We start from the raw sequence: 14,869 nt of genomic DNA on the forward strand, positions 1-14,869 counted from the left end.
CTTGAGGGTGCGAAAGTGGATGTATGTGGAATAACTGAAACAAAATGGAGAGGAGAAAGTGTGAGAGAATGGGAGTATGGATGGGGTATATGTGCAGGAGTAGATGAGAATGAGAGGGCAAAGGAAGGAGTGTGTATAGTTGTGAGTAAAAGATGGAAGAAGAGCATAAGACAGTATGGATCAGTTGGGTCAAGGATTGTGTGGGTAAAGTTGAAAGTTGGAATACAAATGTGGGCGATTGTGTGTGTGTATGCGCCAACGCAAGATCGTGCTAGAAGAGTGAGAGAAGAGTTCTGGACAAATGTGGAAATGTGCATGGAAAAGTTTGGAAGGAATGAGAGAGTGTTTTTGATTGGTGATATGAATGGTAAAGTTGGTAATGTGAAGGTGGATGGAATAGTTGGTGAGTGGGGTGTGCCTGCTGAGATAGATGAGAATGGGAGTGCGTTAGTGGACATTTGTGCTGGGAGGGGGTTGGTGATAGCCAATACCCTCTTCAGGCATAAAATGATCCACAGGTATACATGGCGAGTGATGAGAAGGGTGGGTGGTGAACTGAATGAAAGGAAGGCAATGATTGATTATGTGTGTGTGGATGAAAGGATGCGAAGATGTGTAAAGGATGCAAGAGTGTATAGAGGTTGGGGGAGTGGACTTTCTGACCACTACTTGGTGGTGGCCAGAATTAGGATGCAAGTGAGATGGAGGAATAGAAGAAGGGAAAGACGAGAGGAAGGAGTAGTTGCAAGGAGAGTGGAAAGGTTACAAGAGGATGAGAAAAAGGCAGAGTATAAGAGAGAAGTGGAGGAACGATTGGGCAAATATGAATTGGAGCAGATGGGAGACGTGGAAGGTGTGTGTAAGATATTTACAGAAGAAATATGTGCAGCATGTGATGTGGTGTGTGGAAGGAAGAGAAGGCGGAGGGGGTTACAAGGAACAGCGTGGTGGACTGAAGAGGTGAAACAGGCTGTGGCACAAAAGAAGAAAGCATACAATGAATGGGTGAGAAATAGGGGCATGGAAGAAGTTGAGAGGCGGAAGAGAGAGTTATATGTGGAAAGGAAGAGAGAGGTGAAAAGATTAGTAAGAGAGAGTAAGAAGAGAGTGGATGAGGAATTTGGAAGGAATTTGAGTGTAAAGTGGAGGGACTGTAAGAAAATGTTCTGGAGAGAAGTGAAAAAGAGTAAGACAGGGTGGAAGTGAAGTTAGCAGGGGAGTGAAAGATAAAAATGGTAGATTACTAGTGGAGAAGGGAGAAAAAGTGAGCAGATGGAGAGAACACTTTAAGGAATTGTTGAACGTAGAGGATGGAAGTAATGCAAGTATAAGTGGCTGGGGAATGGCTGGGAGAAGGAGGGAGGTGAGAAGACAGGAAGAAATCAGTAGGATAGAAGTTGTGGAAGCAATGAAGAAAGTTAAATCGGGGAAAGCCCCAGGAATTGATGGAGTGTGTGGTGAAATGCTGAAGCATGGGGGAGAGATAGTAGTAGAATGGATGTGGAAGATGTGCAGATTGGCCTGGGAGGAAGGTAGAGTCCCGGAGGATTGGAAGTCAGGTATAATTATTCCCTTGTACAAAGGAAAAGGGGAAAAAGAAGTGTGTGGTAATCATAGGGGCATTTGTCTTCTTAGTATAATAGGAAAAGTGTATGGTAGGATACTTATAGACAGAGTTAGAGAAAGAACAGAGAAATTAGTTGGAGAAGAACAGGAGGCTTTAGGAAGGGGAAGAGGTTGTGTAGATCAGATATTCATTCTTAGATCTTTAGTGGAAAAGTTTCTAGAGAAGGGAAAGAAGTTGTATGCAGCTTTCATGGATTTGGAGAAAGCATATGACAGGGTGGATAGACAAGGATTGTGGAAAGTGTTAAGAATATATGGAGTAGATGGGAAGTTGCTGAATGCTGTGAAGAGTATGTACGATGGTGCGAAGGCTGCAGTGCGTGTGGATGGTGAACTAAGTGAATTTTTCTCTTTGAAAGTTGGTTTGAAACAAGGATGTGTCATGTCTCCATGGTTGTTCAATCTGTACATGGATGGGGTAATAAAAGAGGTACAAGGTAGGGTAGTGGATGTTGGAGTGGCCCTGGTGAGAGAGGATAGTGTTTGGAAACTCCATGTATATACTGTTGTTTGCAGATGATACTGTGTTGTTGAGTGAAGACGAAGGGGAGCTGCAAGGCTTGGTGGATGAGTTTGAGAGAGTGTGTAAGAAACGGAACCTAAAGGTGAATGTAGGGAAGAGTAAAGTGATGGTCTTTGAGAGAGGTGAAGTTAGTGAATGTACAGCGAGGTTAGATGGTGAGGAATTGGAAAATGTGAGTACGTTTAAGTATTTGGGTAGTGTGATGAGTAAGGATGGAGGTTTGGAGGGTGAAGTGCTTGAAAGGGTACAGCAGGGAAGAAAGGTTGCTGGTTCCTTCAAAGCAGTGATAAGAAACAGGGAAGTGAGCATGGAAGTGAAAAAGTTACTACATGACAGTATTGTGATACCAACTCTAACATACGGAAGTGAAGCTTGGACATTGTTGGAAGGACACAAGTCAAGAGTGAGAGCAGTGGAAATGAGTTATTTAAGAGGAGCCTGTGGAGTCACGTGGAGAGACAGGCTGACGAATGAGGATATAAAGGAGCGTTGTGGTGTGGATGTGATAGGAAGCGTTATGAGGAACACACTGAGGTGGTTTGGCCATGTGGAGAGGATGGAGGGTGAAAGATTGACGAAGAGAGTGTATGTGAGTGAGGTGGAGGGGGGAAGAGGGAGGGGGAGGCCGAGGATGAGATGGAGGGATGGGGTGGAGAGGTATATGAGAGAGGGGGGTGTGAGTTGGGAGGAGGGCAGTGAAATGGCGGGGGACAGGGCGACTTGGAGGCGATTTGTTTGTGGCCACCCCAAACGGGATTGAGGCGTCTGGCAATAGATAGATAGATAGATAGAAATCCAGACATCTCTGATCATCAATGGATCATGAAACTGCACTGCAATGCTTTCATATTTCCATAATATGCCAGAGGCAAGGTGGTTGGCTGTATTCTGAAGACCTTGATATGAAACAGAAGACAGTATGACAGCTGTAAGAGAGCTGCATGAAGTTGTTATTGCTCTCAGTGCCTAATGAGTATGAAACTGGTATGGCATGAGCTGAAGGAGTCATGAGTGACAATGGAATAGGACTGTTAGGGAACATGTGTGGACTGTATTAACTAGATAAAATACAAAACAGAGAGATTCATGAAAGATGTGGAGCATGGAGTTCTACAAATAAAATGGTAAAAGATGATTTGCTTAGATGGTATGGTAATGCTAAGAGAATGTAAGTAAATGGGATGGTATGTTGAAAAGGGTGAACTGTATATGTGTGATAAGAAGGTTAAAGGAGCTGTATGGTACATGAGCATGTGATGAAATTAATGAATGGATTTAATGCAGCTTAGGAATGGCAAACAATGAAACTGGATAAATGAAATATACTGTGTGAGGAAATACACATGACAAGGGTAGCATTCTTTTTCACATAGTAGTTAAAAGAATGACTCGCAAAATTACAGATGAAGCACATTTAAAAGAAAAAATAAAACAATATATGTGCTTATTATTTTTGCCTGTGAGATGGAGGCAAGACTGTGAAGGCCTGGATGATCCCACTTCATTGGGCATACTGGTATTCTCTCAGCCATGGAAGCATACATTCCTTTTTTTATCCTGTGACTAATGAAAAAAAAAAAAAAAAAAAAAAAAAAAAAATGCCTTGGTTTACTCATGCTTGTTCTAAAGCTGCCCATAACAAGAAGGACTACAAACCATGACAGAATGAACCCACCCCTGAATCTTATCTCATTCATATCTCTGCCCACAATCGTGCTAAGTTTGTCCTTTGCCCTGCTTAAAATAATTTCATTTGTACTAAATGCTCTGAAATCCCTGACTCAAATTCTTCTGCTCCTTCTGGCACCTTGCCAAAAACCTTTCCAACAACTTTACTTCATCATCCCTTCCTCCTCTTTTTTGCTCTGATGGATCTGTAGCTGTTTCTTCTACTGATAAAGTAGAACTCTTTGCCCAAACTCTCTGCTCCAATTCCACCTTAGACAATTCGAATACTGTTCCTCCATCACTTCCCCCCTCTGTCTTCCTCATGGCTGACATTAAATTTCTTCATTTGATGTATTTTCTGCCATCACTGGCCTCAATACTAACAAGACATATGGGCCTGATGGGGTCCCTCCTGTTGTCCTCAAGAACTGTGCTTCTGTGCTTAAACCCTGCCTAGGTAAACTCTTTCATCTTTGCCTATCAATAACTTTCCTTCTTGCTGAAAGTTTGCCCTGATTCAGCCTGTCCCAAAGAAGGCTGACCATTCCCAGTCCTCTAACTATCACCCAATTGCTTTAACATCCTGTATATTCTAAATTTTTTTTTTATCTATTTCAGAAAAAAAAAAAAAATCAAGCATCTTTCCTATCATAACCTTCTTTCTGATTGTCAGCATGGGTTCTGCCAGGGATGCTCCACTGATGATGATCTCATCTTCCTTTCAGACTCCTGGTCATCCTCCTTTTGGGGCTTTAAGAAAAGTTTTGCCACTGCACCTGACATTTCCAAGGCTTTCAATCGAGTCTGACATAAATCTTCAATCTTCAAACTGCCCTCTAACAGTCTCTATCCTTCTGTCTGTGCTTTCATCTCTAGCTTCCTTTCTGGTCATTACAGTCTCTGTACTTCTGTCTGTGCTTTCATCTCTAGCTTCCTTTCTGGTCAATCTATAGTTGCTGTTGAAGATGGCCATCAATCTTCTCCTGGGGCTATCAATGGTAGTGTTCCTCAGGGTTCTGTCCAATCACCAGCTCACTTCCTTCTACTCTTCAATGACTCCTATCCATTCATACACTGATGACTACACCCCTCACTTTCCATCCTCCTCCTGCACCATCCATCTCAACAGTTACTTCAGTAACAAGGGATGAGGCTATGGCACACTTAATGTCTGACTCGGCTCGTACCTCTGACTGGGGTAAAAGTAACTGTTATTTCTAATGCATCAAAACTCAAGTTCTTACATCTTTCAACCTATAAAAAACTTCCAAAGGAAAAATTTTCAACAATATCCAACTCAATATTCCATTATCTTTTAACATACTTGGCGTTTCATTTTTCGGGATTTATCTTGGAAAGATCATATTACCTCTCTTGTAAAATCTGCTTCCAAGAGATTTGCTGTGCTGAGCTGATTACGCACCTTCTTTACCCCTGCACAGTTCTTGTCCTTATACTGTACAGGGGTTTTATTCACCCCTGTGAAGAGTACAACTCTCATGTGGGGGGAGGCTCCCCAAATATAGCTCTTCTCAACAAGGTGGATCACCAACTTTTAATCTCAATAACTCTCCTTCTCTTACTGGTTCTCTTCAATCTCTGTATCTTCAGCACTTTTGGATCTTTTATCTCTTTTCTATCGCTGCTTCAATGGTCACTGCTCTTCTGAACTATCTGCTTCCATCCCTCCACCAATACAGCAGATACTAGCACCTATCTAGCAGGAAACACTCATCCCTTTTCTGTCCAACTCTCTAATGCAAGAGTAATCCTTACTCCTAGCCCTTTAGGTATGTAACAGGTCAACTCTGGAACTGTCTTCCTCTGTCTGCACTTCCTACTGCCCATGACCTCACACAGTGTGTCTAGGCATCTTGATATGAACTGAACTTGAATTTGACTCTCTATTACCTTGTTCTTATTTTTTCTTGGAGGGAACAATCTTGCTGGCATGAAGCCCACAAGAAAAGAACATGCAGATATTTACTCATAGGTTTACCATAAAAAGTATCCCAACTTCATTCTAAGTTTTGCCTATGTCCAGAAAACTTTGGTATAAATTTATTGTTTATGTAACATCTGTACACTGGTAAATTTAACCAAACCATGGGGTAACCACAATCCATCCATTTGCTTAAGGTTTGCCCCAAGTCCACAAAAACTGTAGTAAAAAGTCTTGGTTTGAGTAATGTTTGCACACCATTAAATCTAACTAAACAATGATCCAGCCATTATTAAACTTTCATCTTAAGGTTTGCACTAAGTCCACAAAAACTCTGGTATAAATTCAATGCTTACATAACATCTACCATCCATTAAATCTAATCAAACCACTGGCCAACCACCATCCAACCAATGGCTTTTAGGTTTGCTGCTGTGTAGGAATACATAATTCTTAACTAAATACAGTACTGTATTTCTGTATTCCAAAAACAAAATGAAACACAGAGTGTCTGAGACCTAAGATACAGGTATACCCCTCTGTGACAGGCACGTAGCACCTGTCTAGCAACAAACTCTCATCCCTATTCAGTCCAACTCTCTAATTAAAGAGTTAACCATTACTCCCAGTCTTTCATTTATGCAACAGGTCAATTCTGGAACTGTCTCCCTCTGTCTGTACTTCCTTCTTCCTATGATCTCCAGTCTTTCAAACTCAGTGTGTCCAGGCAGTTTGAAATGAATGGATCTTGAATTTGGTTCCCTTTTGTTTTTTTGTTTTTGTTTTTTCCTTGGAAGGAACTGTTTTCAGGCTTCTGGCCTTTGGTTCCTTCTTCCTTGCATAAAAAAAAAACATATATATATATATATGGTTAGGTAAAACCCCATCGTTAGGTGGGGTATCGTATATCGGAGTACTTTCAACACATAAAGTAATGGGATGTGTTTATCAGCCTTGGATTTCCCCCCAAACCAAGTCCAAAATCCACCCTAATGAGCCCAAAAACAAGTTTAAAGCCAATCTAAATGGCCCAACAGCTGTAAGCCTAACACCTGTAAATAACTCACTGAAACCAACAAATAAGATCTGAAAATTGTCAAATATAAGTCTGGAAAAAATCAAGCTTAATAAACTGTAACTGAAAATGACAATGTTCACCCCACCTACGGCTAAAACACATTAATCCAAGTCTAAAAACAGTTTATAAATCAACCTAAACACATAGTTTTATTCTAAAAGATCATCAAAATCAGTTTAAAAAATCAAAACCCATCATTAAACTGGGGTTTGGCCATTGTTAGGCGGGGTATGGTGGTATTTCTACTCCCATCACTAAGCCGGGGTATTGCATCTAGGGGTATCATATATAGGGGTATCACTGTACAGGCAACCTTCACGTAACAAACACTCACACAAAGAAAATTTGGTTTAACGAAAATTGTGGTTTACTACCCTTCGTTTGCACAATGAATGCCTAGACTTGGTTTAATTATTTTTTTACCAAAGATCAGCCGTACCATCCATCAGAGAAGCCAGGTACGCATAGTGACTAGCAGCTGTTGACAGCAGTGCCTCTAGCGACACAACGCTCATACTTGTATTCAGTCTGCTGCCTTGTATTCAAAACAAAACAGCTCTAGCTCTCCCAAGCTCACACGTGCATTACTGCATTGCTTCCACACACCATGCCTAAATGACCTGCAACTAGCCCTAGCCAACAAGCAGCCAAGGCAATCACTCCTACGTCTGGTATCGTCATGTATGCAGCAGCAGCATGCGCCGTCATCCCTGCCTCTCCCCTACCATCTACGAATGGTATCAACCCATGCATCCCTGAATCTACAGAAGCCCCCAATTCACCTCAGCCTGTGGAATGCATTGGTTTCTAATGTAATGTGTGTGTGTGTGTGTTCACTGTAATACTGAACTGTTAATGTAAACTTAAGGCAAGTAAAAAAGTTTAAGTGTGGCTGTATCTAAATGTTTTATTCCCCACTTGCATACCTTAAACATTTTATTCTTCACTTGCATGCCATATGTATTTGTAGAAAGTAGATGTACTGTATGTACAACAGTTGTAAAATATAGGTCATGGAATCATCAGATACACAAACATTTATTCATAATGAGCAAAGAAGGGTGAATACTAGTGGATGAGGGGGCAGAAATCGGAAGTCTGGAACCAAACCCCATTGAACCCATGTTATAATGGGCTTGTGCAACAAAAATTCACGTAACGAACGGTTTTCCAGGAACCTAATCCATTCGTTAGGTGGGGGAGTACTGTACTTGCTTGCTTGCCAATACCTGAAAGGACAATACATGTTTTTCTTGCTTCTTTTTCACTGCTTTATATTTCTAAAAGATCAAAAATTATTTGAGGGAAGGTCAATTTTCTATGTCTGGGTGTGAGTGACAGACAGCCCTTTTCCTCAGTGTTCAGGAAATAAACCACAGCAAGTTACAGTGAAACTACTGTACTTAACTTTTTTTACCTGTTAAGCTGATTATCATTTTCCCTTCATTTACAGTATGGAAAATTTTTTGATATTATGATGCCCACCATCCACTCACTTGATGTAATGCTCCTCTCGGCTGTTTGCCCTTTCCTCTCCTCCCTCCTTTCGTTCCTTCCTCTTCTGTCTTTCTTTACTTCATTCTTTCCTCATCCTTCTGCCTATGGGTGCCTTTACACTCCCTCTTTTGTCTTTCTTTCCTTAATTCTTTCCAGTTCCTTCTGCTTATGGGTGACTCTACACTGAGTGACAAGCTAAATGGTTTGCTGTACACCAGGAAACCATTTACTACACTGGGTGGTAACTATATAACCAAATTTTGGCGCCTGGTGGTTTAGTGGGTAATTGCGGCACTTCAATCGGATTAAGCCGGTGAAGGTTTACATCCAAGAGATGGTTGGGGTTTATTGCTCAAGTAATACCACCCAGGGATGAGTGAGGCTGGTCACTCTCATCTTAAATGCCAGGACCAAACTGCCTAGCCCCGGGTTCCTACACTCCTCATGGGGCAACATAGCACTGGATGAAGGATGGATGGATGGATGGACTGAAATTTTAAAAGTTCCATCAAAATGTAGTGTCTTATGGCTATAGCTCATGCCTCATGGCCTTGAATGACTAGATTCTCTCAACAGAGAGAGAACTTTGGCCTTTAAACACCAATTGGAAGGCACTACAGGTATACCCCAGGTTAACGATGTAATTGGTTAAGTAAAAACCCATCGCCAGGTGGGGCAGATTTAACATGCAAAGTATAGGGATGCGTTTTTGAGCCTTGGGTTTCCCCCTAACCACGTCCTAAACTCTCCAAAATGGGTCCAAAAACAAGTTTCTAGCTAACCTAAACCTCCAAATAGCCTTAAAACAAACTAAACTAAGCCTAAAAGCAGTTTATGACTCACCTAAACCCAAAAATAAATTCTGAAAATCATCAAAAATGAGTCTGGAAAAAATCAAACTCAGTAAACTGTACCCCAAAATGACACTGTTCACCCCACCTATGACTAAAACACATTAATCTAAGTCTAAAAACTTTATAAATCAACCTAGACACAAAATTTAAGTCTATAATATCATCAAAATTGGTAAAAAAGAATCAAAACTATCGTTAAAGCAGGGTTTGGCCATTGTTAGGCGGGATATGGTGGTATTTCTACCCCCATCGCTAAGCTGGGGTATCGCATCTAGGGGTGTCGTATCTCGGGGTATACCTGTATGCTGAATTCACATGTGACCTTATCTTGGTTACATCCATCATCTCAGCAACCATTGCAGTGTTTAGCTCATATGCAACCAGTAAACATTTATGAACATTAACCCGTTTTGCAAAGTGCACCATCCTGGAAGTTGCTAAGTTAATAATTTTGCTAGTTTTTCTCTGTTTATAGTGATTTGCTATGTATTTTTCCTGGAAGATGTTCCTTCCTCTTCTTGGATTCTAGGAGTCTTTCAAGAATATCTGTGAGTTGCTCTTTCTGCTGCCTTTTCTTTTACATGTACTGTGTTGTATGGAAAATTCTGTAATATTTTGGACGACTGTTCAAATATCCCTAACCTGTAACGTACCCTATCTTCATAGCAAAAAGTATTGTCTTGGAGCTGGATTAATGTTGCCAGTAAACTAAGGCTAACACTGGTCTATGGTTTTCAGTGAACATTAAAATGTGTACACTTGTTTTAGTGCAACATTAACGAACCGTTAGTCACTAACCAGGATCTACCTTGCAACAAACTTGGTTACAAACCAAATTTCAATTTTCTCAAACTGCCACTCTGAATTTTGCCCATTTCTGAGTGCAAAAGCCTGAGGCTAGAGTGCCCCTGATAGCATCTACACAAAAAAAGAAGTAAATAAATAAATAAAAAATAAAGGAATCAAGGACTTAAACTGCCATATGTCCCCCCACCAAGTTTCCCAACTCCATCACTCTTCCAATCACACTATCAGATGAACCTGACAGGAGAATGCACTGTCAAGACTGAGTGATGTGGCCAAAGTTGATAGCAATATTATAAACCAAGGGTGTGTAGGGCGGTGGCATTTTTGTCGTGGATCCACCCCACAGAGGCTGTCAAAGCAGAGGAGGAGGACAGCATGGGGGACAAACCACCGTAAACCTCCCTCCCCCGCCACTCACGGGGCCTGAGAACCTGGGAGTGGCTTCAGTCGCCCAGGCAAGTACCACATCTCTCAACACAACACACACAACACCACCATTTTTTTCACACTGAGAAATGACTCCATGGCGGTCATTTCTCGAGGACTTCTTCTAGCCAGTGACACTGAAAGCAATCCAGGACCTACCAACAAATGCACGTGTCCAGCATGCTCAAAACCCATCACTTCGAGCAGACAGACAAAAGGTTCATTTCAGTGCAATTCCTGCAAGAACTGAATCCATTACACCTGCACAACACTTGCATCCAGAAAATATTATACAAACACCTGGACCTGCTTCTTATGCTCCTTCCCATCATCCACTAACCTCCCCACCAACCCCACTCCTACTTCCACCACACCTCCTTAGCCTAACCCACCAATCCTTCCCACACCATCCAATCCCCCAACCCCTCGCATTCCACCCCAGTCTGATTCACCCCAACCCTTACCTACATCACAACCTTCTCCTATCCCTTCCCCTCCACCCACACCCCCATCTACCCCCCCACCCCTGTGCTGCAGCACCCAACACTCATCGTACACACAATATAAACATTCTTCAAATAAACACAGATGGCATAAATACCAAAAAACAAGAACTCACACAATTCATCATACAACAAAACATACACATTTCCATCTTACAAGAAACAAAACTACACAGAACACAAAAAATACCTACTTTCCATAATTTCACCACCATTAGACAGGGCAGGGTCGATGGCGGTGGCAGTGAACTCATCGCCCTGGTACACAGATCCATCAACCTTTCAAATACTAGCGCACACACAAAATCACTTCTCCCCCCATGACACCACAACAGAAATAATATCTACCTATCTACAGTATAGCCCAACGTCCTAATCCCGCAAAGGGTGGCCGCAGACAAAACACCTCCAAGTCGCTGTCACCCACCATTTGACTGCCCTCCTCCCAACTCACTCCCCCCTCCCTCATATACCTCTCAACTCCATCCCTCCACCTCATCCTCGGTCTTCCCCTCCCTCTCCCTCCCTCCACTTCACCCACATACACCCTCTTAGTCAGTCTTTCATTCTCCATTCTTTCCACATGTCCAAACCACCTCAGTGTATTTCTCCTAATTTTCTCAACCACAGCCACATCCACCCCACAATGTTCCTTCACTTCTTTCATCAACCTGTCCCTCCATGTCACTCCACATGCTCCTCTCAAGTAACTCATTTCCACTGTTCTCAGTCTTGACTTGTTACCTTCTAGCAAGGTCGATGCCTCACTTCCAAACGTCAGGGTAGGGATCACAATACTATCATGCAGTGACTTCTTAACTTCCATACTCACTCCCTATTTCTCATCACTGCTTTCAGTGAACCAACAACTTTCCTTCCCTGCTGTACCCTTTCAAGCACTTCATCTCCAAAAGTTCCATCCTTACTCATCACACTACCCAAGTACTTGAATACACTCACATTCTCCATATCATCACCATCCAACCTCACAGTGCATCCTGTGACTTCATTCCTCTCAAACACCATAACTTTACTCTTGTTTACATTCACTTTCAGATTCCTCTTCCTACATACTGTCCCAAATTCATTCACCAAATCTTGCAACTCCCATTCATCTTCAGTCACCAATACTGTATCATCAGCAAACAGCAACATCGGAATTATCCACACCTCACCCTCATTCATTAGAGCCACCCCCACATCCACTGCCCTACATTTGCACCTCCTTCACAACCCCATCCATCAATATATTAAAACAGCCATGGGGACATCACACAACCCTGTTGCAGTCCCACATTTAGATCAAAGAACTCACTCAGCTCACCATCCACTCACATCATAGCCCTAGCTCCTTCATACATACTCTTCACAGCACTCAACAATTTCCCTCCACTCCACATATTCTTAATACAGTAGAAGTCCTATTTTTCGGCATCTATGGGACCAGGCTAGTGCCGAAAAATCAAAATTGCCGAATTATCAAAAACCCTACCCTCTCAATACCTTATATGTTTCGGTGAACACTATCATCACTACTCATATCATTACAAATGTGCTTGGAGAGAGTACTGTATACTGTTTGATACTGTACAATACTGTAATGAATACAGTACTATACATGAATATGAAAAATAAAGAAATTAGTGAACATACTGTATATAAATGTAATGGTACAGTAGGCCTACAAGTTCACATGCACTTACCTAAACTTACAGTAGGTTCCTTAATTACATATGTACAATAGAAGGGGTTGATTGGACTCTGCTACTGCTGGAAGAAGTCCCCAGCAGTAGAGGGTCCTCATGGAGAATTTCAAGACTGACGAAAAAAATCGGAAAATCTGCCGAACGATCAGAGATTTTCGTAAATGGGACTATTTCTCAAAACTGCCGAAATGTCAGATTTGCCGGGGAATTGGATGCCGAAGAATTGGACTTTTACTGTACCTTCCACATACCTTGCCTATCTATTCTGCCATAAGCTTTCTCCAAGTCCATGAAAGCAGCATACACTTTCTTTCCCATCTCTAAATACTTCTCCACTAAACATCTTAGAACAACTATCTGATCTACAGACCCTTTCCTTTCCTAAATCCCCCTTGATCTTTTCCAACTAGAGCCTCTGTTATATGCCTACCCTTATCAATGAGTATTCTACCATATATTTTTCCAGTCACACTAAGAAGGCAAATGCCACTATGGTTACCACATACTTCTCTCTTCCCTTTTCCTTTGTATAAAGAACAATTATACCTGATTTCCAGTCCACTGGAACCCTTCCCTGTTCCCAAGTCAATCTACATAACTTCCATATCCACTCCACAACAATCTCACTCCCATACTTCAGCATTTCACCACACACTCCATCAATTCCTGGGGCCTTTCCCATCTTGATCATCTTCATTGCTTCCACTACTTCTGCCCTGCTGATCTCTTCCTCCCTCATCTCTTCTTCTCCCAGCCATTCCCCAACCACTAATACTCGCACTGTTCTCACTCTCTACATTGAAAAATCCTCAAAGTGCTCCTTCCATCTCCTCAATTTCTCTCTCTTCGCCACCAACAACCTATTATTCCCATCTTTCACTGCCCCACTATTTCCCCTTTCACACTGTCTTTCTTTACCTCCTTCCAAAACAATTTCTTACTCTCCCTCCATTTCACACTCAGATTCCTCACAAAAACTTTTCACCAACGTTCTTCTTACTCTCCTTCACCAATCTCTTCACCTCCCTTCTCTTGCTCACATATACCTCTCTCTTCTCTCTCATCTTCTCCCCTACCTCAACTTGCTAGCCATTCACTATATGCCTTCTTCTTTTGCTCCACAGCTCATTTCACCTCATCATTCCACCATGCTGTCCCTTGCACACCCCTGCATCTCCTCGTCACTCCACAAATCACCTCACACGCTGCACCTATCTGTCCCGTGAGTATCTTATGTACGTCTTCCATCCCTTCCATCTGCTCTAACTCATACCTTCCCAATCTTTCTTCCATTATGCTCTTATACTCTTCCATTTTCTCACTATCTTGCAACTTCTCCACTCTTCTCGCAGGGGCTGTTTCTTCTTGTCTTCCCCTTCATCTCTTCACCCATTTTCTTTGCAGCCTTACCTTGGCCATCACTTGAGTGATGGTCCAAGATTCCATTCCCCGACCCTCTCCACACTCTTGCATCCAACACTTGTCTTCTCATTCGCTCATCCACACACACATATAATCTATCATTGCCTTTCTTTCAACAAGTTCACCGTCCATCCTCCTCATGACTCTCCACGTATACCTGTATATCACCTCATGCCGAAAGAAGGTGTTGGCTATTGCCAACCCCTTACCAGTAAAGATGTCCACCAAAGCACTACCATTCCCAGTTGGCACACCCCACTGACCTACCACTCCATCCACTCATACATTCCCAACTTTGCCATTCATGTCTCCAATCAAAAACACTCTCACACTCCTCTCAAACTTGTCCATACCTGCTTCTACGCTTGCCCAAAACTCATCTTTCACTCTTGCCACTCGGTCCTCTGTCGGAGCATAGGCACAGAATCGCCGAAGCTTGTATACCTACTTTCATCCTCACCCATACAATCCTTGCACCCAGTACAATCAATTAAAATATGCATTGGTAACAAATCACAAAAAAATCACCAATACATACATTCCCCCCCAATCATCCCCCACAGCACCACACAATTACTCTACAAATACACCACATCGCTTACATACCCAACATTATCCTGGGTGGTGATTTCAATGCCAAGGAATCTGCCTGGCATGTCAACAACCCTGACACAGACAGAGGTACTACAGTCCCAAACAGATAATCTATTCATACTCAATAATCTCCATCAACATACCCATATCCAACACCAAGCCCTCTTCCTCCCATCATCCCCAGACTTCACCTTTTGCTCCCCAAACCTCACCCCCACAACAT

General features: G+C 42.2%; 1 protein-coding gene across 1 annotated transcript in view; it reads right to left on the reverse strand.

Annotated features, from left to right (window-relative positions):
• jbug (filamin-type immunoglobulin domains fbug) overlaps positions 1-14,869 on the reverse strand; it is a 355,562-nt gene that overhangs the window by 164,322 nt on the left and 176,371 nt on the right. The window lies entirely within an intron of this gene.

This window comes from Coenobita brevimanus, chromosome 23, assembly GCF_032717465.1.
Source record: "Coenobita brevimanus isolate Jiangsu-jjx chromosome 23, ASM3271746v2, whole genome shotgun sequence".
NCBI classification, from domain to species: domain Eukaryota; kingdom Metazoa; phylum Arthropoda; class Malacostraca; order Decapoda; family Coenobitidae; genus Coenobita; species Coenobita brevimanus.